The sequence below is a fragment of the Taudactylus pleione genome, unplaced genomic scaffold (assembly GCF_031769625.1).
Source record: "Taudactylus pleione unplaced genomic scaffold, aTauple2 ptg000012l, whole genome shotgun sequence".
Lineage (NCBI taxonomy): Eukaryota > Metazoa > Chordata > Amphibia > Anura > Myobatrachidae > Taudactylus > Taudactylus pleione.
The window spans coordinates 22,120,470-22,147,024 of NW_028284415.1; the positions used below are offsets into that span (position 1 = coordinate 22,120,470).

Consider the following 26,555-nt stretch of genomic DNA (forward strand, 5'->3'; position numbering starts at 1 on the left):
AGTCTAACAGCACCCAATCTTTCCATTTTCTGTGCTTCCACCTACCTTCAGCATCCTAGTCTCCTCCAGTATGTCATGCATATAACACAGTTATAGTTTACCCAAAGCCATCCGGGTACATTCCTTAGTGTCAATATCTTCCTTTTTGAAAATATATGTTCTTCACATTCCACAAAACCTCAGAGACACAAGCCACAAACAAACAAAGCAGTCTTTCATTCACTTTTCCACATGCACCAATACCAAAACATAGCCACTTTCCATCCCATAAATTGCGCACCAGTCAACTCTTTACATAACACACCCAATTTTTTCCAAACTTTCTAAGCATAACCACAATTCCAAAAAGCATGCAACCCACTTTCACATCCCTTACACAATTCCCGAGGACACTCCTCCTCGCACACTTAGCTGTTTCTAAACTTTCACACTAATATGAGAGGTCAAACGATCAATGTTACAAACCTCTTCCTTATCCTTTAGTCTAACCCACTACTCTATGCTCCCCATCTGTGTCTGTACTGTTAATAACTGTCTTGTGTGCTCATTTGTTTCTGTACTTTGTAAGGCACTGCAGAACCCTTGTGGCGCCATATAAATAAAGGATAATAATAATAATAATCTTCTTATCATGCAAGTCTTTCAGGTCCACTCCTAACAAATCAAATTTCTTAAGAAAAACCTCAATCACACCATACCACTTACACACTCTATAAGCCATAGGAAGAGAATTATCCTTTACCCGCCACTTCAATCTACACAACATCCACCCAGCCATATATCTCATCATATACGCTGCTTTCATCTCACCATCCACCATCGTCTCACCATCCAACAAACATATAACTTGTATGAGATAATTAACACCAAAGAAAGATACCAGATTCGGAAAATGAATTCCCACATACGCACATTCCTTAAACACAAAATCTCTTTTCAACCACTCCATCCTAGAACCCCAAAAGAAATGAAACAAAATTCTGTTCAACCTTTTCACAACCCCCAGCCCAGGAGGAAAAACATTTGCAATGTAAAGCAGCATAGGTAGGATAACTGCTTTTGTGACCAGAACTTTCCCATAAATTGAAATTCCAAAAGTTTTATTTTTTGGCCACCTTCCTCCCTACCTCATCCCAACTCTCTTTCCCTTTCAAAGTTTCATCAAACACTACCCCCAAAACTTTTAGCCCCCTTGAAAACACTCCATCTGATTTTCCGCAACAGCATTACCACCAAAACATTTAATTTTTGATTTCTCCCAGTTGACTTTAAACGCGGATCCACCACAAAAATATATTTTTAATTTTGCTCTATCCAATGTAGCTATATTTTCACCTACAATCACTACATCATCCATATATGCTAAAGCTTTCACACGTTCACCCTTACACCCTGGCACCAAAAAAACATGCACTACTTTATCTTTTCGCAACATACATAACAATGGTTCTAATAAACAAATGAAAAGCATTGGTGATAACAGGCATCCTTGTCTCACACCAGAGTCAATCTTCACATGCTCACTCAAATGACCATTCACCAGCACTCGACTACAAGCACCCTCATACAAAACCCTGATCCTATCAACCAAACCACTCGAAAACCCCATTCACCCTAATTCTCTAAAAATAAAATCATGACCCACTCTATCATACGTCTTCTCCTGATGGTCCCATGACGCTGAAAGAGGCAAATTCAAGCCCCTAACAAAACCAATTATTGAAAAAAAAATGCTTGACAAAATGACTGCAACTTTCAAATGATTCACGTGAGCATACTCTGCCAAAATTCTATGTGTGACAAAGTTTGTAAAAATATCCAAGTTGCCCGAATGAAAAGATGGGCAATTCAGGAGTACAAAAGTTCAATCTATCCATGTGGTTGACATTGCAATGGTGAAAAAAGTGAAAAAGAGATGCAAATGAGGAGGGAAAAATACCTAATATGGTGTTGTGTAGGTGGAGTGGATAATCAGGGCTCAAACCATAGTATATTTTCATTGTCCAATTAATTTACCAATTTTTCTACATCTCCACAGGAGAAATATACAGAGTATATTGAGTTTAGTCGCAGAAATAGGCCTAAATGGAGACCAAGTAAGGCACCAGACAACACCAAAGAAACAGATCTTGTTTATTATAAGTGGTTACTTACATGAACCAAATGAAGTGTTAATAAGTGCAGACAGGTGAGTGGTGCAGAAACAGCAGGTGGTGGTATTCACATTTGATTGCATAATGTGCAGACATGGACAAAACAGTAGTTTGTTACATCTGGACAAAAGAAAGAAAGTCATCCGAAACAGTTAAACAGTTCAATTCTATTTTTGGATGACAGAATAGGAAAGGTTCACCGTTCCTGTCAATGCGTGGATTGGACAGAGCAAGCTCTTTTTCCATCTCCCTGTTCTAAAAATCCATTTAATCTATGGTCCCCAGATATTAAACTGATATGAACAGATATTGTTTTTAAACCACTCAGAGTAGTGTATTAAACATTCTATTTCATACAGAACTCATGAAATAATGGCCTAATACTTGCTTGTTTAAACACCATTCATCATACTGGTCTTTATTTAACTTTCGGAGACTAAAAAAAAACACAATTTACATTAACTCCACCCACAAAATTCCCTCCTAAAAACAAAGATCAGCCCCAAACAAAGTCTCTGGCAGCCATTTTAAGTCCCCTTTAATAAATCAGGGTTTCTCCACAAAAACACAATTTTCTTCAAACAGTAACTTAAATTCTTTAATAGGATATTGATTCCTAATAGTCCCTAGTTGCTATTTAGTGCTGCAAGTCGCTTAAGAAAGAATTGCCTTCCAGTCCAATCGTGTGGTTCCAAAGCACAAAAAGTTATTTATGTAAATGGAAAGATTTAACAATTAGAATAAAAAGCAATAAGATATATATAAGTACAGCCAATACATACGCATGCGCTACTGGTCCCAGTATGCAGTCCTTCAATTCTGAATCCTGCGATCACCCAAAATGGAGAATGAATGAACACTGAGCCCAGCCCACATCATATATACGGTACAGGTTACAAGGATAACAAAAGGACAAGTTGGCATGTTTTCATTGGTTCTTGCATCTGGTCAATCTGGTGATTGGTCAGTTCATATGGTGTCATCAGAGGTATGGCTCGGTTTTCCAACAGCTTCTTTGTGTAGTTTCCCTCCGAAGAACTAGTTTAACTGGCTACAAACACTGCAAACAGAGAATAGCATTCTAACCAATAACTCCCTATAATCCATAACTAGCTAATGCAAGATGCGAATCCTTCGCCGATAGAAACGGATGTCTGCAAATAAACATGGATTTAGTATCATACCAAACATGACATGTCCACTATATTCTAAACCTTAGATCTCACTTAAGTACATATTACATCATAATTATTTATTAAAAATTCCCTTTAATAACTCTGGCTATTAACTTATAGTGTGTTGGAACAATTTTATACATATACGTTCGCATGTGTGCGTCTGTGCATTGAAATAGCGAATGTGCGTATGTCTGTATGTGAATACGCGTACGAGCATCTGTGTACATATATGAATACACATACGAGTGTCTGTGTGTGTATATATATATATATGTGTGTGTTGTGGAATCGCATTTGTGCGCATTGGCTTGCGCCGATGCAAAGCAGCGTCGTGGTAACCCATCATCAGGAACATAGACAATTAGATTGTCAGATAATAATTGTTAGCGATCATATCCAATTATTTGACTTTGATAAGGAACAAAATTTTGAGGCACAACCAGTTGATCTTGTTGCACAGACCATTCTTTAAATTCTATTTTCTTCAACTCTTCCATAGTAAACTTTTTAAGGCATTCACATGGTATTATTTTCACTTTTCTCTGACGAAACTGCTGCTGCTTCCCTTTAGAAATATCAAAATCACCCGATGCCCCTGAATTTTCAGAAGACTTTTTCACCTTATACTCCAATCTTGGTTTTTTTCACTTTCCTTTTTCCTTCTCACTCTGAGTCCCTTTTGTTTTTTAGACACTGTCTCCTCTTCCATCTGCACCTATCACAAATGTCACACTTCTTGGCCTCTGGGCACATCCCAGAGGTCTTCATGCAATTCTTTCACTTTTTTTCCTCTGAACAGTCTTTCTGAACATGTCCATAACACCACCATTTCCTACAATAATCAGGCTGCCCAGTATAGTACAAAAAGTCATGTTTCCCTGCAATATTGCATCTTGCAGGGGGGTATTTAACCCCTCCAAACCAGACTTCTCTTCCTTAAACCTTACCATAAACTTTATCTTTCCATTATTCATACCATAAACATTTTTCAGCCTCACTCCATCCTCTATACTTGAGCAATACTTGCTAAACATGCAATCATCATGTTAGGGTCTGTATAAGGGTCATACAGGTGCACAGAGAGAGGTATTTCTGATGCAAAAAACAGTGCAGTGATTTTAAAGTTTTTAATCACCTCAGTTTTTACTCTGATGCATTCAGTCAATTACACATTATACACATACATACATACACACAAATACACATCAAAACAGCACTTTTCTTCAATAAAGGTAATGTCATACATACCAGCCTTAGGGAAATCTTGCAGACACAAAACTTCATCTTTTTTTTACAGCCACAAGTCCAAAAAGGATTTTCTCTACCACAAACTTGAGATCCACATCCTTCCTGGCTTGCAGGTTGACCTCCAGTCGAAAAGTATTTTTAACTCAAATCATAATGCCGTCCAGAATAGCACACAATCGCCTTCCCTTTACCCTACAAGGAAGACCCCCAAGTACCCCAAATGTAGCAACTGCAGAACAGATTTTTGTATTGAAAAATAGTCTTTATTGACATAAAGATAGCAAAAAACATACATAAACATTACATACAAGTGTACTATGTTGCAGCACAGCCTATGCACACTACATTATTAAACACAGTCAAGCATGCAATATAGTACATTGCTCGATGGATGGCGCGGGGTGTCTCATGCCACATTCCCTATATGGCATAGGGCATCCCACACTGCACCACTCATTTGTTACCTATGCAAAACAGTAATCAGCAAGGTCTATGGGGTGGGGGGGTGAGAGGATGGTTGTGGGAATCACAGGCCCGAAGCTTTATTAGACAGACAAATAGGGGTTGGGTGAATAAATACAATAAATGCATTAAATAATATACAATAAATACACTAGATAAAATAGGTAGAGGAGTACATCAACAAAACTTCTGGCAATGTGAAGAGGAGGAAGAAGTGGGGGGAGGGCAGTCCAAGTCCTTTGTTGAACAGTCATGCATAGGGAAAGGGGCAGGAGAAGGGGGGGTTTAATCCTCTCCTACCTCCAGACTGTCCATGATGGAATAATCTTAGCAGGCTATGAATCAGCCTGCGACAGTCCTGGATAGACATCCTCTCCCACCTCAGAATGCGGCAGTTCCTGGCAAGCCACAAAGCATCCTTAACACAGTTCATGAGGCGCCAGGCCTCCTAGATTGTCCCATAAGTGTGGGTGCCAGGAAATAGCCCATAAAGTACCAAGTGGTATGCAAAGTTGTTCCTTGGCATGCAGTCTTTAAGTTCCAGTTCCAGGGCACCTAACAACAGCTGTGCATAAGTACAGTCTCAAAACAAGTGCATAGATGTTTCCTCATGTGTGATGCACCAATTTGCAATGTCTGCACCTGCACAGGTTATGGGAGTGCATGAATGGCCTGAGGGGCAGCCCTCCATGACATGTCTTTGTGTCTGTTTGTGAGCCTTTCAGAGGCCACATTTTCCCAAACCTGCTTGGCGGTTGTTGAAGGGAGCCCTGGAATCGGCTCCATCGTGTGCTTTGCTCTGATAAGCTTGTAAATAGTCTTTGGTTTCCATAAGTCCGGTTTAACTCCTTCCAGTTGATGCTCCCTCACAAACTTGGACACATCCAGGTAAAACCAGGAAGGGGTTCCAATTGTAAGGGATGGAGCTGCCCCACTTGTCCCAGCCTAGGACTCTCCAAAGGGGTAGGAGGAAGAAGTGAGACATGGAATTCCCTGCTGAGTCATTAACAGTCTCACACAAAGTCCTGTGGATGCAGTTACACAAAAAGAAGGCTCACAGCATGGTGGGGATATCTGGAATACCCTTCCCTCCTTTGAGGGGTCCTTGTACATAACTATCCTCTTAATTCTGTCCATCTTGGAGCCCCAGATGAAGTGAAACACTGCCTTGTGATGGCCCTGCAGACCGTGACCAGAGGTGGCCAGGCCTTCGCTGTGTATGGCAGGACGGGGAGGATCTTGTTACACAGCACAAGTGTTTTCCCTTTGATGGTAAGGTCTCGGAGGCTCCACAGTTCAAGCTTTTGTCGCACAGTTGCCAGACTCTTATCCCAGAACTTCAGGGCCACTCCTTCACCACCAAACCAAACTCCCTGGATTTTTGTGAAGTCCGACTTGACAGCAAAGCGGAATGGCGCCGAGGATGGCAGGTGCGACTGCCCGAAGAGCATAGCTTCTGACTTCCTGCAGTTGACTTTAGCCCCCGAAGCTTTGCCAAAGTTCTCACAGGCCTGGACGAGTGCTGCCACCGAGCGCTGGTCCGCACATAAAAGAATGATGTCGTCTATGTACAGGGAACACTTGGCCTCTTGTCGATCAGGACCCGGTGCGGCGATCCCTCTTATCTCTGCATTTTGTCTGATGCTTATGGCCAGGAGCTCTATAACACAAAAAAGAGAGATAAAAGAGGGCAGCCCTGTCTGACCCCGGAAAGGGGTCAGTCTTCCAGCCGTTCACCAGCACTGAGCTGTGGATATGAAGGTACATCAGGTTAACATACTGTACATACAAAACATTTTGCCAAGCCCAAACCTCTGCAGGACCCTACCCATCAGTTCATGCGAGACACGGTGAAATGTCTTTTCCTGGTCAAGGCTGACCAGGGCCGCATGAACGTTCTGGTCCTTGATGTAGTGGACCGTGTCTCTAAGAAGGGCAAGGCTGTCTGCAATCCTGCAGCCTGGAATGCCACAGGTCTGCTCTGGGTGGATGACCTGTCTGATGACCACCTGTAGCCGGTTGGCTAGTACCTTGGCAAGGATTTTGTAGTCCACATTCAGGAGAGAGATGAGCCTCTAATTTTTTAGCTTGCATCTCTCCCCCTTGTGATTATACAGTATCGTGATCAGTCCCTCCCTTAGTGAAGGGGGCATTTTGCCCTCCTTCACTATCTCCTTATATACCTAAAGCAGGTCCGGACCGATGAGATCCCACAGCACTACATAGAGCTCCACTGGAAGGCCATCACTGCCCGCGGTACTGCGTTGCCTAAAGGATTTAGCATCAGAGTGCAACTCTCCCAATGCCAGGGTAGCATCCAGGGCTGCTTTACCTGCATGGTCAATAGTGTTAGTGATACCTGACTGGAACTTAGCAGCCACATCGCTGACTGTTGTCTTCGGAGAGTAGAGGTTTCTGTAGTAGTCTGTGACAACTCTCATGATCCCCTCTTTCCCTTGCCTAGGGTTACCAGTCTCATCTCGCAGTTTAGTCAGGGGCATGTGGCCAGAGTGGAGTTTCCTGAAAAAGAAAGAGTTACATTTCTCACCCTTCTCCAGGTTCTCCACCATGGAGCAGAAGACGATGCATCTGATTCCTCCTCAAAGTGTCTTTTTAGGCCCTTTTTGATCTTCTCCAGGTCGCCCCTCATGTCCCAGCTGCACTGTTGGAGGTCCTGCAAGGTTTGCAGCAGTTTTTGCAATCTCCTGAAGTTCCTCTTTCAGTCGCAAGCCTGTAGTCTACCTTTGACCTGGAAGAAGCTGCGGATGTTAGCCTTAGCATATTCCCACCAGTCACTCATACATTCAAAATAACATTTGTAATTTTTCCATGTGATGTAGGCATCCTTCAGTTCCACCAGCACATCCTCCCTTTCCAGTAGTGCACAATTCAACTTTCAAGAGCCTAGGCTGGTAGGGAATCCATTGCCCAGGGTTCCTTAGAAGATAATGGCCCTGTGGTCAGAGAAGAAGCAGGAAACCATGGCATGACCATTCTGCTCTAGAGGTGAACATAAAGTCATTGCGGGAATGCCATCGTGGCGGCTCCATGTGCAGTTCACGGAGCCAGTCCCCATGGAGCCCACCGCATCCCACAGCAATGCTGTCACAGTGGGAGGAGGAGGGGGGGAGGGTTTGGGAGTTTCTTACCCTCCTGATGCCTCTGCTGGCTTCTTTGTGCTGGCAGAGGCAGTAAGTTGGAGATGGTACTTATCCTGATGCTGCTGCTGCATAAGTTCTGGCCCTCTCAGGGCAGTTCCTGTAGACATGGTTGACCTCTCCACAGAGGTTGCATGTCATCTGCATGGGACAGTCCTTGGTTTTGTGACCTTCCAATTGACACTTATTACAGGCTGTGAGCTTGCATTCTCTTCCGATATGATCCTTCCCACTGCAGTCCTGCGGCTGGTTGGGGTAGTGGAGGAGTCCTGTAGATCCACCCAAGGAGAAGCATTGTGGCAGGTGCCTGACGCCATCCGGGTTTGTTCTGTCCTTATCCAGCCTGAACATGATGGCCCACTTGCCTGTAAAAAAGCCATTCCCATCCAGGATCTTGGAGGGGTCCTTGATCACCATGCAGAAGTGACCCAGGAAAGTAGTGATGTCCTTGCCAGGTGTGTGTGGGTTCCGCATTGAAACAGTCACCCACCTCTCTTCCCTTTGAATAGAGCAGTTGCTCACAAACTGATAGAAAGGGGATTTGGCCCTCGCCGCTTTCACTGCCTCCCAGTACCTCTTGAAAATGGCTATAGAGGCAAAGGTAACGTAGAAGATCCCCATTATGTAGTTCTGTATGCTTGTCCGGTTTCTTTCCGTCCGCCTCCTACAATTTCATGATGACAGTCTGCCTCATCAAAGGTTCCAGGGTTCGGGCATCCTTGGGACGGGCCTGGCTGGGCTCCTCCGCACCTGCTGGTGGGGGGGCAGTGGAGGTGGAGGGGGCGGACTCAGGCAGAGCTTTGGCCGGTTTCTTCCCCTTCTTCCCGGCCAGGGGGCCTGGAGTGCAGGCTGAGGCTGGCACCAGGGTTGGAGCAGCCCAGGGTCTACCTCAAGCACTGTGATTGCAGTCGATGATTCCCAGTTACTGATGATTGCAAACACAGAAGAGAGTGGCAGGTGCTGCTCATTGCAGTCAGATTGCTGTTTAAATGTGGTTTTTCGCACAAGCCAATTTAGTTTACATGCAAGTACTCTACTTTTACACTTTATTAATGTGTGTGTTTACTGGTTCCAAATAACTTTGTGTACTAACAATTTGTTTCATGTTTATTTACATTTAAAGACATTCCTAATTGTGTAATTCATATGTCACATTTTTTTTTGTGTTTTATAAATGGTGCTCCCTTCATGCTACTGTAGAACTGCACATCCAGGGGGCACCGAGAGCGGGGAAGTGGTTACAAATTACCTGGGCTTCCTGAGAGGCCTGCCGGGGCCCTGGTCTGATGCCACGCTCCCTTCCTCACAGCAGACCAGCACACAGCGCGTGCTAAGCTGCAGTGGGAGACTGCTCGTGGCTGCTGAGCAGCAGCTTATCTGGGTGTTATGGTCACTAATGTAGCAATGTATATTATTCATGTTCCTTGTCCTGTATTGTATAGTACTGTAAGTCACTGGTCAACCTATTTGTTTATCTACGTTGTAAGTTGCTTCTGAACACTTGTGGCACTATATAAATAAATCATAACAATAATAAATGCCATTTCTGAGTAATTACATGCCTTAAAAGCAAAACTATGTCAGCCAATGCTTGGATGTGTAGTTCTACAGCAGCCAACAGAGAACATATTATTTTGTATTTTTGTTATACCAAAATGTAAAATGCATATTATAAATATAACTCACACAATTTTTTCAACTGTAATTTTTTTTAATTGTTTTATTATAAATCATTTATAGGTTCAATACTGTGTTTACACATCAATTTTTTATTTTAATTAAAAATACACAAAAAAATAGAATATACATGATTTTCTGAGGAATTTGTAATGGGTACACACTTGCAGATGTGGAATGTGATTTGTGACATCACCAAATGTCCCTCCTACAAAGCAGAATTCACCTCCAAATATGTCTGCCACATATGATGGCAAGATACAAGGTCAAATTATTCCTTGTAGGCTTGCAAGAGCCACTAACCAAATCTCAGCTTGGTGAAAAAGTAACATAAAGTTCATGGAAAGATCTGGGTTGGAAATTTACCAAGACGATCAATCCTTTTTTGGATGCTTTGCAGCCGACTCCTGAGATGTCAATTTCCAGATCCGAGTGGGCCGTTGCGTACCCTGCTCGGAACTCATTCCAGCCAATGCAGAGCACTGGTCCACCTCACTCTCGCTTTCTCTTGGCCCAGGAAGTCCATCTTTTATCTCCCTAACATCTTGGCCAATTGACCTTAGAATGGAGGTTACCTCCACCATGCTGGCCTGGACTATCTCAATTGCTGCAGCTTGGCGATCCACTGCCACCCTAAGTCCATTGATGACTTCGGCAAGGGTGGTGGATGGAGAATGCACAGTTGATGGAGGTTGTGCCCTCCCCGCATCCAATTGCAGCATTGGATCCTCGACATATCCTATAAAAAAGGAAATAACAAATAATTTTTTGGAATTTACACATAAAGTGACAGATACAGAGACAGGTGTATGCAAATATTTACCAGACATAGCATGTGGGGTAGCTTGGCCAGCCACCAGATGTGTTAAATTTGCATTGGCCAATAACCCCCATTCTAAGGTCCCCAAGAGCTGTATTTCTCTTTGGCTTAAAGCCAAGATGTCAGGGAGGGTACCCCCTGGGCCATTTAGGTGTCGGATCCGGTAATTGACTTTTCTCCAGAGTCGGCTGCAAACGTCACTCCATCTAATATTTTACATTTGAAATACAAAATATTTAAATCATCATCTTATGTGTTAAAATATATATAGAACATTTGGGTGTCAAATTTGTATTTTATTTTAAATTTGAACAATTATATATTTTCAGATTCTAGTTGCCAAAAAAAAAACTTTTAAGTAAATATTATCTTTTTCGCAATGTACAGTAGCAACCACATAACGAGTGGAGTGCATCTGATTGATCTTCTTGGTAATGTCCGCCCAGATCTTTCTACGGTCTTCATATGTCACTTCTTTGGCATTGTAAAATCTGGTTAGTGCCTCATAGTAGACAGTATCCATTGCCGTACAAGGAATAATGTAACCCAGTATCAGGGGCAGACACATCTGGAGGTGATGTGTTTGAAGGAGGTGGAGTAGGAACATCTGGTATTGGCACAGGACCACTCTCACCATCCATATCTGCAAATGTGTCATCAAGTTCATCTTCATGTCCTAAACCTATTCCAAATTCCTCCAGAAAATCATGTATATCACTGAAGCAGCCTACTAAATCAAAAGTCATATTCTCCTCCATGACTGCCATTTTTAAAAATGAAGGTGGTGCTATTTATAGGCATATACAGTCAGGTCCATAAATATTGGGACATTGGCAGAAATTTCATATTTTGTCCTCTATTCACCACCACAATGGCTTTGAAATGAAACAAACAAGATGTGCTTTAACTGCAGACTTTCAGATTTAATTTGAGGGTAATTACATCCAAATCAGGTGAATGGTGTAGGAATTACAACTGTTTCTATATGTGCCTCCCGCTTTTTAAGGGGCCAAAAGTAATGGGACAAACTAAACAATCCTAAATCTAACTTTTACTTTTTAATACTTTGTTGCAAATCCTTTGCAGGCAATTACAGCCTGAAGTCTGGAACGCATAGACAACACCAGACGCTGGGTTTCATCCCTGGTGATGCTCTGCCTGGCCTCTACTGCAAATGTCTTCAGTTCCTGCTTGTTCTTGGGCCATTTTCCCTTCAGTTTTGTTTTCATCAAGTGAAATGCATGCTCAATTGGATTCAGGTCAGGGGATTGACTTGGCCATTGCATAACATACCACTTTTAGCCTTAAAGAACTGTTTGGTTGCTTTTGCAGTATGCTTCGGGTCATTGTCCATCTGCACTGTGAAGTGCTGTCCAATGAGTTCTGAAGCATTTGACTGAATATGAGCATATAATATTGCCCGAAACACTTCAGAATTCATTCTGCTGCTTTTGTCAGCAGTCACATCATCAATAAATACAAAGGAACCAGTTCCATTGGCAGCCATACATGCACACGCCATGACACTACCACCACCATGCTTCACTGATGAGGTGGTATGTTTTGGATCATGAGCAGTTCCTTTCCTTCTTTTCTCTTCCCATCACTCTGGTACAAGTTGATATTTGTCTCATCTGTCAATAGGATGTTGTTCTAGAACTGTAATGGCTTTTTTAGATGTTGTTTGGCAAACTCTAATCTGGTCTTCCTGTTTTTGTGGCTCACCAATGGTTTACATCTTGTCGTGAACCCTCTATATTCACTCTTGTGAAGTCTTCTCTTGATTGTTGACTTTGACACATATACATCTACCTCCTGGAGAGTGTTCTTGATTTGGCCAACTGTTGTGAAGGGGTTTTTCTTCACCAGGGAAATAATTCTTCTGTCATCCACCACAGTTGTTTTCCGTGGTCTTCCGGGTCTTTTGGTGTTGCTGAGCTCTCCGGTGCGTTCTTTCTTTATAAGAATGTTCCAAACAGTTGATTTGGCCACACCTAATGTTTTTGCTATCTCTCTGATGGGTTTGTTTTGATTTTTCAACCTAATGATGGCTTGCTTCACTGATAGTGACAGCTCTTTGGATCTCATATTGAGAGTTGACAGCAACTGATTCCAAATGCAAATGTCACACCTAGAATCATCTCCAGACCTTTTACCTGCTTAATTGATAATGAAATAACGAGGGAATAGCCCACACCTGTCCATGAAATAGCATTTGAGTTGCTAGTCCCATTACTTTTGGCCCCTTAAAAAGTGGGAGGCACATATTGAAACTGTTGTAATTCCTACACCGTTCACCCGATTTGGATGTAATTACCCTCAATTTAAATCTGAAAGTCTGCAGTTAAAGCACATCTTGTTTGTTTCAATTCAAAACCATTGTGGTGGTGAATAGAGGCCAAAATCTGAAAATTCTGTCAATGTCCCAATATTTATGGACCTGACTGTACGTAGGCAGGTGCGACTACTACATGCAATCCACATACTACATGCCTATAAAACCACCCTTCCAGGTCATAGCCACTTTAATTAGGAACTGCCAGGTGGTGGGAGTGTACGCTGTGCCTCACAAGCAAACACCAGCTGGGCCACTAGGTAAGGCACCTGTTGTAATATGTATTTTATAGTAGAGATAGAATATAACAATAACCACTGTCCTGTATTCAGGCACCATTTTATTGATTAGAAATGGAAAATGTGAACAGCGCTCAACAAGATGTTTATTGTTTTAGGGGGCTGCTTGGTACTGGAGATGTCCTGTCTCCAACAAAATTATACTGATAAAAATAGATTTTGTACCATGCGCTCACCTTGTCTATATATCATATTATAGAAAATGTAGCTAAAGTAAAAAATGTGGAGATGACAACAGATCTAATGAATGTTATAAACAATCTTTTATTTATATAGACACCATATACCAATGCGTCTAGTGATATGGATGGCTATTTTAGACTCTTATATGTCTCCTTTCTGGTAGTAGGAGTATGATGGTAAAATAATCTAATAAAAATTATATATGATGATTAAGTCCTATATGGAAGGATCAAGGTATGTCTGGGTGGCAGGTGTGCCCTTTGAGGGGGTTACCTTTCCGTAAATATATACGGTACCCTTATGTTATAATATCAGCTCAGTATTTGTCCATACCGACTAGTAGCCAAGAAAAAGTCAGCCAATAGGACTGATCCCAAGTGGGTAAATAATGTCCGGGTGGTAGGTGTGCCCTTTGAGGGGGTTACCTTCCCGTAAATATATACGGTACCCTATGTCTAAAAAGACAAGTATGTGTATGTCCCTTTGGCTACTTGCAATGTGCTAGGGAAGTGAGGGTAACCTTATGTAGAAAGGTAGCTCTCCATATGTGGATATCCACGTACGTGTCCCTGCACTGTCTGAAGCAATGTCCCGGTGATAGAGTGAGCCGTGCAAAGTGTGACTGCAGCGTCCCGCTAGCGGGGCTTACCGGTCGGCGTCTTCACTGAATGTCACGTGTTGCACTGTCCATGTGGTGTGTGGAGGAGGGGAGCAGTGCGGTATGATTTCAATTGCCGCAGTCAGTCCAGCCGGACCACTCGCTCAACCCTCTGCTTCTAATGCACGCTGCTCTGTAGTATGGCAGAGGAGGGTGCTGTTTCCTGCTGTTTCCTGTTAGGAGGATAAGGAGTAGCAGCGTGAGGCTGTGCACAAGGCTCTCTGCTTCCTTAGTCACGTGTGTGGAAAACTGGGCGTCGACGCGTTTCGGCCAATCAGGCCTTCTTCAAGGATGGGTGTGTTCTGATGCTGGCTGGTTAATATGTTATCAGGCAGCCAATCATCTATGAGGTGGGAGTCTCCCTTAATAATAGGTCTGATGACTCAATCGTCTGTGTAAAAGCATCTTTGGGCTGTTGTTCTAACTTTATAAAAATATATAGTAGAAATCTGATATAAATGGTTAAGCAGTCGCTCAATATAGATCACATAAAGAAAAAAAAAAAAAAAAAAATTGAATATATAGACATGCAAGTGTGAAGATTGAGGAGTCCACAACATACTATTTTAAAGTTGTGGTGTGTCAGACTTTTTCTTTTTTATGGTACTGTGTCCAGTCTCTGAATTTGTCAGATTGTGCTATGCAAGGATAAAAAAGGGGTGGGGAAGGGGAAAAGGAACTACTCTCTCTATGAATTCAGATATATTAATCTTCAACATATATATCCTACACATTATCTATGAATCACTAATCCATAAATCTAAATTCCTATCTTTAATCCATTTCTGATGCACATGAGCACTCAAAGTTAGGTAAATTGAATGATTAATTTAAAAGGAAGAAAATCCTTATATGTTGGTGTTAATTAATTAATTAATATTCTGTTATTGAATTCAATATTCAAACCTTTGGGGGTCATGGTGTGTAAAATGAAAACCCATTTCATTTCATTTTTATCTATAATTCTAAGATGATCTCCCCCCCTCCAATTGACCTGCGGTTGTTCTATGGCCATGAAGAATAAATTGGTAGGATCCGAATTATGTGCTTCTTTGAAATGTTTGGACACGCTATGATTCTCATAGCCAATTTTGATGTTCCTGATATGCTCGTAGATACGATTTTTAAGAGGTCTAATCGTCCGACCCACATATTCGAGGCCGCATTCGCATCTTAAAAGGTAAATCACCCCCCGGGATTCACATGACATATTCTGTCTAATTTTAAAGTTCTTGTCAATTGTTGATGAGTGGAAATGTGTCAATTTTTTACTGATACGGGTGTGTGTAACTTTACACCCTGTACATTTTCCACAGTAGTAGAAACCTCCTGTTTGTGACATATAGGGTAGTTGTTTTTGTACAAATGTGTTTGGAGGAATATGATTTTTGACCAATTTCTGTTTGATATCTGGGGCTTTCCTGTAGATAACTTTAGGTACTCTGCTGAGGACTTTATCCAGATCATCATCTTGTAATAAGATGTCCCAGTGTCTCTTTAGAATCTGTTTAATGTGATATCCCGATTTGTTATATTGAGTGATGAATTGGACATCTTGTTGTTGGGATGCTGATATTGTTTCATCATTATTTTTTGTGTTCAAAATTGTTCTCCTATCCAATTGTCCAGCCTCTAAAAATGCCTGTTGTATTAATTTAGGGTCATAAAGTTTATTAGTGAATTGTGTACTTAATTCACGTCCTTGTTCCTGATAATCCTCAATCTTGGAGCAGTTTCTCCGTATTCTCCTAAATTGTCCCCTAGGTATGTTATCTAGCCAGCTCTTATAGTGGCCACTAGTGGATAGAATATAACTATTCACGTCCACGTTCTTTTTATACGTCCGAGTATGTAGTCTATTGTTATCAATATAAATCTCTAGGTCCAGGAAGACAACTCTATCTCTGCTCATCTGTGTGGTAAAACTGAGATTACGGTCATTATCATTAACATGTTCTAAAAAGGCATCAAGAGTTGCCTTGGTGCCGTTCCATATAAAAATGATGTCGTCTATATATCTCCGCCATAGGATCAAATTTGCCCCAAAGCCATGCCCCCCCCATATGCGCTCCTCCTCCCACTTGCCCATGAACAGGTTGGCATAGCTCGGGGCAACCTTTGATCCCATGGCGGTACCCGTGGTCTGAAGATAGAATGTATCCTCAAACCACAGGTAATTGTGATGCAATATGAAATCAATGGCCTTGATGATGAATTCTATCTGTGCTTGTTCTAATTGTTGGTCTTTTTCAAGAAAGTATTTGGTGCTTTCCAAGCCCTGTGTATGTTTAATAACCGAATAGAGTGAGCACACGTCACTGGTGACTAACCAGTAATCTGAATGCCACTCCACTGTCTCTAAAGTATTGATTATATCTGTGGTATCCCTAATATAGGAAGGTAATCCTTTGACTATATTTTGTAAAAAAGTGTCTGCATACTGTGCCAAATTCGCTGTAAGTGATTTAATGCCAGAAACTATTGGACGCCCGGGTGGGTTCAGTGGATCTTTATGGACCTTGGGGAGAAAGTAAAAAACAGGCGTGACCGGATGTGGGTTATTTAGAAAGTGAAATTCTTGTTTCGAGAGAATACCGTCCTGGAGTCCCTGCTTGAGTATGGTGTCTAGTTCTTGTTTGTATTTATGTATGGGATCTCCCTTGAGTATCTGATATGTATCATTATCCCTCAGAATATTGTGGGCTTCTATAATATACTTCTTTTTATCAAGGATCACAATCCCCCCCCCCCTTGTCCGCTGGTTTAATTACAATATTTTTATCCCTTTCTAGTTCTGTTAACGCTAGTCTCTCTTTTTTAGTAATATTTTGTGATTGCCCCTGCTGTTGTGTCCTCCTATACTTAGTAATTTCAGGTTGTATTTGTTTGAGGTCTTTGATAACCAAAGCCTCAAAAGTTTTGATGTAATGATTTTTCAAATGGCTCGGGAAAAAATCTGATTTAGGTTTGAGATTGGTGTGTTTAAATTTTCCTGTTTCTGAATGATTTTTTATTATTGGGTTATTCATAAAATATTTTTTGAGTGTTAATTTCCTCAAAAATGCCTGTAGATCACAATATATGTCAAATTTATTAGGTGCACGTGTCGGTGCAAATTTTAATCCTTTTGATAGGACTTGTTCATGTTGTGTTGTCAGTTTGGTGTTACTCAAATTAAAAATACACAAGGACTCTTTTTGATCGTAGTCATTCATAATCTTTGGTATTATGTCTTTGTTTTTAGCTTTTTTGGAGTGTTTTCCCCCCCTACATCCTCGTCTGACTCTATATTTTTCCTCTTGATTTTTGGTGCATTTATGGTTAGTGGGTTGCAGGCATGAGCGCCTGCCTCCAAGTCTAAAAAACTGTCCCCCCATGGTTTATTAGTAGTTGATTCTATGTTTAGTATTGTGACTTCTTTTGTCTTTGTATCTATATCAAGACTTAATGGCCTGATTGGCCGAAACGCGTCGACGCCCAGTTTTCCACACATGTGACTAAGGAAGCAGAGAGCCTTGTGCACAGCCTCACGCTGCTACTCCTTATCCTCCTAACAGGAAACAGCACCCTCCTCTGCCATACTACAGAGCAGCGTGCATTAGAAGCAGAGGGTTGAGCGAGTGGTCCGGCTGGACTGACTGCGGCAATTGAAATCATACCGCACTGCTCCCCTCCTCCACACACCACATGGACAGTGCAACACGTGACATTCAGTGAAGACGCCGACCGGTAAGCCCCGCTAGTGGGACGCTGCAGTCACACTTTGCACGGCTCACTCTATCACCGGGACATTGCTTCAGACAGTGCAGGGACACGTACGTGGATATCCACATACGGAGAGCTACCTTTCTACATAAGGTTACCCTCACTTCCCTAGCACATTGCAAGTAGCCAAAGGGACATACACATATTTGTCTTTTTAGACATAGGGTACCGTATATATTTACGGGAAGGTAACCCCCTCAAAGGGCACACCTACCACCCGGACATTATTTACCCACTTGGGATCAGTCCTATTGGCTGACTTTTTCTTGGCTACTAGCCGGTATGGACAAATACTGAGCTGATATTATAACATAAGGGTACCGTATATATTTACGGAAAGGTAACCCCCTCAAAGGGCACACCTGCCACCCAGACATACCTTGATCCTTCCATATAGGACTTAATCATCATATATAATTTTTATTAGATTATTTTACCATCATACTCCTACTACCAGAAAGGAGACATATAAGAGTCTAAAATAGCCATCCATATCACTAGACGCATTGGTATATGGTGTCTATATAAATAAAAGATTGTTTATAACATTCATTAGATCTGTTGTCATCTCCACATTTTTTACTTTAGCTACATTTTCTATAATATGATATATAGACAAGGTGAGCGCATGGTACAAAATCTATTTTTATCACCATTTTATTGATGACAGTCAATCAGATTGCAACATAGTTTATATGAAGTATGCAAAATGCAATATTTGTCATTGCCATTATGAGATCATCCAGTTTCAGTAGGAGGGAGCTGTGGATACAGGTGGTGTATGCAGACCTAAGAATATCCAGGTGATAGATGTGGAAGAGGTCTATCCTCACTCTGGGAAGTCTAACCCAGGTGGCTCTGTTGTATTTTTCATGCCTATTTGGGTATGTGATATCAGCACCCCACATTCTCTGTTTTTTACATGTTTTCCCATATGGAGGGACTTTAAATAGATCCGGTAGGGAATATTATCCCTGAATAGAATCCTTTTGGAACTAAAGGATGGCTGCTTATGAGAGGAATTGACATTGCTGGAAAATAATTTCTTTGACTGTACCTCAGGGAGCGCAGAGGACCGCAAGTACTTTGTCTTGAGCTGTGGATCTTGACTAAAGTCATGGACCAGCACCTGGGGACCGTGGCCCCACATGTACCGAACCGCATCAAGATGCGTACATACGTGGAGGTGCAGAGAAGGCTTCGCTGCATAGGTTGCCGCCACACGATAGTGCAGTTGGGGAGGTGGTGGTTGGATCTCTGGAGGCGGACGCCATTTCTTCTAAATGATTTGTGTGCTTATAACCGTCTCAGTAAGTTAGTTTGCGTTGTGTATGCCTGTCTGTGTGAGGGTATGCATTACTTTTACAATAAAATCTGTATTGTTTCTAATGCTTTTAGAATTACACTTTAAGGTGTGCAGCCATTTTGTTTTTTTATTCTGGTCGGATGCCATTTTGCTTTCGAGCAATTATCAAAATCTAATAAAAAATACTAAATGTTGGAGACAGTAGGTGTGTGTGTGTGTGTTTCATACCTCATGGACTTTTACAGATGTTTATTTGTTTACATATATATATATATATATATATATATATAGCAGCAATGTCCAGTATCCCAGACGACCAGCACCCTGATACATATAATGAAAAAAGTTTTTTATCATTTTGTCAATACATCCAGTGCTCAATAAGCAACGTCCGCTTCACATGCACTGATGCCGCTATGATGGTCTACACGATGAGTACCACTATCATGTTTTGTTGGCACTGAATGCACTTTATATTGTGAAGTGTAGGTTGCTTATTGAGCACTGGATGTATTGACAAAAACGATAAAAAACTTTCTTCATTATATGCATCAGTGTGCTGGTCATCTGGGATACTTGACATTGCTGCCAAATACTGATGTATGACCAAGCACCTAAAGTAAAGGATTATGCTAGTGAGAGTGTGCGGGATTTGTGCCAATTTTTTTATATATATATATATATATATATATATATATATACATATAGAAAATTGGCACAAATCCCGCACACTCTCACTAGCATTAAATGTATGTATATATTTATGTGTATATATGTGTTTGGTCAAGAAAAACCTTGACAGGGCCAAATACTACAGTAGTTTGGCATGTTCACCACAGGCAAAAGTGCACAGGATATGGCATTTGCAAAAGAAAAATGACACATCAAGTCTAACAATAAAAGAATACTTTGTCAGTCAACTCGCGGGTCCAGGACCACAAACAATAGTCACCCCTGTGCCTAGAAGCAGTCCCACTAATTCAATGTCAGGCTTTAGTTTCAGGTGTCTGTATGTAATCAACAGCCATCAAATTTCAAAATTTGATCTGGACTTTGCACATGCCTTTGCTCTGCTAAACCTGGGAGATCTGGATATTAATATTTACCTTCATGTAGAATTCTGCACACCCTGACACAGGATAATACTGTAGATAGTGAGAAAAATGAAAAACCACTGATAGACATAGATATTCACACACCATTCATGTATGCAAAGTTATTAATGTGATTGTTTGTATTTACTAATTTTTTAATATCATGTTTTGTTATCTTTTATCTCATAGGATTATGACGATGCATACAAACTTCACCCTCCTTAGAAAACTCCTCCCACCATTCCTCCCCACACTCCCCTGAACCCGCCTCCTCCAACCTTTACTCCCCGCACTCCCCTGAACCCGCCTCATCAGTCCACTCCTCTGGGAGTTCTAATTGGGCCGCATCATCCCAAGAGGGACCTGGCCCAGTTGAGGAAGAACCTGTGGTTGAATGCACATTGACACATATATGCTATACACTATTTCATCTACAATACCTGCTCTGATCCCTCCATTTGCGCTATCAGCAGAATCACCCATATGCTTCTATGATGTTAGCGTTGATGCAAAATGTCACAGATGCCAAATCCCCCAATAGCCAGAATGCAATGTATTAAAAATGTAGGCCCCTGCAACTAATGCCATCTGAACACAGCATTAACCACAGTAGCCTATGTGCTACACTGTGCTTTATTAGCCGGCAAAGGGATACACCAAAAACATCCATGGCTATGGTGGGTGGGTAATGTTTTAAACTGTTAAGATTGACACACAATTAAAATTAAATCCTTTTTATTTATTGTTTACATTTCAGTGGAACAACAGGAGACATGGCGGGATGTGCTCCGAAGGGAGCTGAACGTGGTGGGGACAGCTGTCCAAACTATTGCTGAGGCAATCACCCGCATTCAATGGGTACTTTAATTTTTTAGGGGTGGGTTGTTTAAAATTTGTTAAAAAATAAATAAAAACAAAACAAAAAAAAGGTGTTGTGTTTTTATTATATGTTAACATATTCCATTAGTTAAATGAATATAAAAAACACAATATAATAGATTATATCTATCTATCCTATATGTACATTTAAAAACAAAATATACTATATAATATATATATATATATATATGCTTTAAAAAAATATATATACCCTAATATCCAGGGGTATGATGTTTTTAATATTGTTAGAACCTTTATGCATCCCAATATGGTGGCATACATTACACTATTGCTTTTGGCTGTGAGCATATCCGGACATGTGACTTCCATTTTGTGCGTGCGTTCCACAGAGGTGGAACGCATGTTACTTCCGGTTATCGGGCGTTTACAGCGATCTAATGGCTTTCTGTTCTCCTGTGGACAGCGTTACCTCAATATGCTGTTCTCATTTAGGTAAGAGCCTTTTACTTTTGGAGTTTGTGGCTTTATGTATATACAGTATTTGCTATATCATAAATTTGTTTGATTGGTTACCCAGCAGGCTATGTGGCCGGGGGTGGCAATTTCAGTTAATTGATGAGGGTATTTAGTCTGGCCATATGGTGATGGTGTATATTCTGCACTTGGTCTTCTGACATTTGAGTACTGTTGCTACATGGTTGCTGTGTCTTGATAAAGATCCTGGATTGGGATCGAAACGTCGACTGAACTGAACCACTGTATTCTGCTGTCATGGGTATTTGAACCATGTTTTGCTTATTAACAGAACTTTTTCTACTATTTGGTGAGCGCCGATTATTTTCCTGTATATCTATGGACAGTTTCTGCCCCTAAATTGAGCACCCTGACAATACGATTACGTTACTGGAGTGTGGACACTTTGGACTCTATATAGATATCTATATATAGATGTGAGTGTGTGTGTGATCAAAACAAAATTTTTCTTTAAAAAAAAAAACAGTAAACTGATCAAAGGTGCAATTATTCAATGATTGCATGCTCATAATGTGCAATTGAAAACAGCACATTGAATGATACGATGGAAACAACTCTAGCAAGTGATCGATCTCAGAAGTAAAGTGATCGCACATCAGTACAAGTAATGGTCCAGCGTAGTTCCGGTGGGTGTGTTTCAGTTTGTGTGGGTGTTCTTTGGTCTTACGTTCTACTTTGAGAGTGTTCACTCAATTTGCATATTGGTGCTCATTACGGATGTGTGCGTTTGCAGCTTTGCGAACAGGTCTGAATTAGGCCAACAGTCTCCAATCACATCTCTCAGCAACATCAAATTATCACTTATCATTCTTTCAGGCACCGCACACACTTGATCCTCAGCAATCACTTGTTCAATCACACTCCTCATTCTGGGCCTGATTCAGAGCCGGACGCTCTGCCAAGAGCGCTCGCTCTGAATCAGGGCCTTCCTACCTAAAATTGGAGCGGCCTCCTGGCCGCTCGCATAGCTGTGGGTGACCACTCACAGCTTATGCGAGTGGCCAAAAAGATGGTCGCGATGGTCAAGACCATCACGACCATTGGGCTTGCAACGAGACCCTGCGGTAGGGTCTCACTGCTGCAAGCCCAGGAGTGCTTTTGGCTCTATCAGAGTCAAAAGCAGTCCCACTGACATCACTAGTGATGTCAGTGGGGCTGGACCCAGACGATAGGCGTTCCCATGGGAACGCCTCCGTCTGGGCAGCAATGCCCGCACGCCCACCAAAGGGGGTGTGCTGTCACTCACCATCGACAGCACGCCTCCTTTGGTGCGAGACCCATAGCAACGGCTGGCCGTCGCTATGCGGGTCTCGCGCATGCGCACGACGGAGCTCCCTCCGTCATGCACACTATCGACCCGCTTGCGAGTGCTCGCGAGTGGGTCTGAATCAGGCCCTCTGTTCGCAGTCATCTTCACATATATCTTGTAATCTACATTAAATAAAGTAATTGGTCTCCAGTTTCCTTTCACCATTATTATGTATCAACACAACCTCATAGACTTACTCATCCTTTTATTATCAAAGATATACCTCATAATTTCCACAACATCACATCCCACATCACATTATAAAACTCAACAGGCAACCTATAATTACCTGTCATCTTATTCTTTTTTATACTATCCACAGCACTCTTCACTTCCTGTTCTATCACTTCACTACACAGCATCTCCCAATCACTTTCATCCACCATCTCAATAATTGCACTCAAAGCTTCACTCTACATACTATCGTCACATACTCTCCTTTCATACAACTGACTAATAATTCTCCACCTCATTCCTCATATTTACACCTCATCACCATTTTCTCTCACTGTCACATCCATATCTTTCTTACCAACCAGTGACGTCCCTCTCCATGGTGTCACCTGTTGTGGGGAGGGATGTTATGCTCACAGCATAGCTGTGTACCGCCAAAAAGGGGTGTGGCCTCACTGACGGGGCATGACCACACGGGAAGGGTGTGGCTTCGCAGCCCGATCCCCGTAGTCCTGACTTCCGTGCTTTTTACTGGGAGGGCCAGGGGGGTGCCGTTCCCTTACAGTGTCAGGAGCCAAGTGCTGCACTTGATACTACAGTGCATCACCCGGCACCTGTCACTGAAGGGGAGTCTGTACCTTGGTGTCACCCCTCGGTGGGTGACACCAGGGTGCGGCCTGCACCCACCTTGTGATGCCACTGTTACCTCAACATTCTTTCTTGAAAATTTGTTTACTACATTTCTCATCCTTCTTCATAGATTCCACTTTAGCACTATACACAATTTGCCAGCCCCTTTCTTTCATACTCTTCTTAATTCCTTTCTTTTCCTCCACAATCTCATCACCCACATCAAGACCACATTCTCTCATTCTATACAAATATTCCAATCTTGTATTCCTCCATACTCTGTTCTCTCCTCATTCTTTCCATTCTATAACCATTCTTTCTAAAAAAGCCTTTTGAATCTTTTTTCACTCAATCCCACCATTCTAACTTAAAATCATACTCACGCATTTTCTCCTTCCATACCATATAACATCAAGGATGCGGTCTCTAACATCAACATCTTCTAGCATACTCACATTCATTTTCCATAATTTACTCCAGTCTCGCTCTCAATCTTTACCCTTAATACATTCATGGTCAGAAAAACCCACACTCATCTACTCAAAACTAACACATGTGAACTCTTTTTCTACCAACATATAATCCATTCGTGACACAATCCCACCTCTATCAGCCTATCAGCCTTATAAGTAGCTAATAGCTAATGGTTCGCCTACCCCACATTCTTCAGTGAAAATTCAGCAATCCTACTGCTCAACATTTTACCTGTGACATCCATCTTAACCTCATTTATACCTCTCTTAACTCCTCTATAAATCACACAATTCATATCACCTACAATCTCAACCAGTATCCTTCCAATAAAAAAAAATTCCAGACTCTCAAACTATTTATTTTATTTCTTTCAGTATGCACATAAATATTAAATAATCTTAACCTCCACCCACCATAATTAACTGTGACCACAATACACCTCCCAGGCTCTATAATATTATATGATTTTAACTTTATATGCCTACCCTTCACCAAATCCTCCACCCCATCATTTCTGTTCTCCCCAGACCCACTCCAAACAGAATTTCTGTGTAACCACTCCTCCTCCCCAGGTGACAAAACAATCCCACATTCTTATAAGCATATTATATCCCCTCCCAAATCGCTCATATATTTTAAAATATCAGCCTTTTAGAAGTCCAGTCCAGGATTTGTCTCCTGCCATTATTCCTCCTGCTCCTGACCATGTTTCTATGTTGCCGGTTGCTAGGAGATCCAGACGTCAGAGGACTTCACATGTTTCCTCCTAGTGCTGCCTGATTGGCAGCTGATCTTATTTGAACTTTCTGGCCTGTCGCCGCCCTGTCGGCTATAGAGTTTTCATGTGGAACTTTTGGGTATGCTATTTTCTTCCTGTGCATCCAGACTTCCAGTTATAATCAGTACATGCAGCGTGTACTCTGATTACCAGCTTCTAAGTGACCCACGTTCCTCGGCGTCAGTTGCATCGCTGTCTACTAGGCCCTGCAGGCCATCCAGCAATCCTGTTTCATTACTACGTTAAAAGCATTGCTGTCTACTAGGCCCTCCAGGCTATCCAGTAATCCTGTTTCAATACCTGTTTCAAGCATCGCTGTCTACTAGGCCCTCCAGGTCATTCAGCAGTCCTGCGTCTATTCCACGTTTCAAGCATCGATGTCTACTAGACCCTGCAGGCCATCCAACAATCCTGTTTCACTACTACATTACAAGCATCGCTATCTACTAGGCCCTCCAGGCCATCCAGCAATCCTGCTTCTATATCACATTGCAAGCATCGCTGTCTATTTGGCCCTCCAGGCCATCCAGCAATCCTGCTTCTACACCACGTTTCAAGCATTACTGTCAACTAGGCCCTCCTGGCTATCCAGCAACTTTACTTTGGGATGAAAATCTATATTCTATTTGACTGTTCAATTGTATCAGCTCCTTACTGCACCGTTGTGTTTGTACTGGCCCTTCAGGTCTGTCAGTTTACTTGTACTGGCCCTTCAAGTCTGTCATTTTACTTAAAAAGCAAACTGCCATGATTTTGATATACTGCTTTTGTCTGTTCTTTGATGAGCCTCGTATCTCCAAAACCTCCATCTCTGTCCTAGCAATTGCTAGAGGATCGTAACACAGCCCTCCTATTCCTGGATTTGCACCCTCAGACATTGAGGGATACCAGGACTACATTTTTTAGAGAGATAAGCATAAAAAGGAAACACCCTATCTCCTTAGATTATATAAGGTCATCCTGTATCTTAAAATTTGCAGACCTCCTTTTTTTTACACCCTACTCACCCACATATAAAAGATTAGGATAAGACACTGCTGGGGTGTATTTCTAAGGGGGATTCCTCACTTCTGGGCTTATCCCATATCCCAAAGTCAAAGGGGCCATTTTTCTCCAGCATCCCTCCTCTGTCATACATGACAGGAGGCACCCTGCGTGAAATTGGAGGTTCTGTCATAATTGAGCCGGTGTTTTATCTAAGTCCGTTTCACTTTCCACATCACTTCCCGTTCTCACCAAGCCCTGTGCACTGGACTGCTCACTCATACCTGACTGTCTGCCCCGCACTGCTGTCATAGCCCTCATCCAGCTCTGACACCGCTATATCCTTGTGGCTGCTGCTGCCTTCAAAACCTGGAGCTGTTACAGGGGGAAGGTTATCTTGCCGTGCTGTAAAAAATAATACTTCCCGCTCCAATGAGGTAATTACCAGCACTCCCACACTCTCAACACAAGGTGCCTCAGTCTCCTCCACAGCCAT

The 26,555-nt window shown here is 41.9% G+C and overlaps 2 pseudogenes; both read right to left on the reverse strand.

Moving 5' to 3' along the window:
- Nucleotides 1-2,342: 2,342 nt before the first annotated feature.
- On the reverse strand, nt 2,343-2,490 carry LOC148542551 (U2 spliceosomal RNA; annotated as a pseudogene).
- Nucleotides 2,491-5,326: 2,836 nt separating this feature from the next.
- Nucleotides 5,327-26,555, reverse strand: LOC148542552 (uncharacterized; annotated as a pseudogene).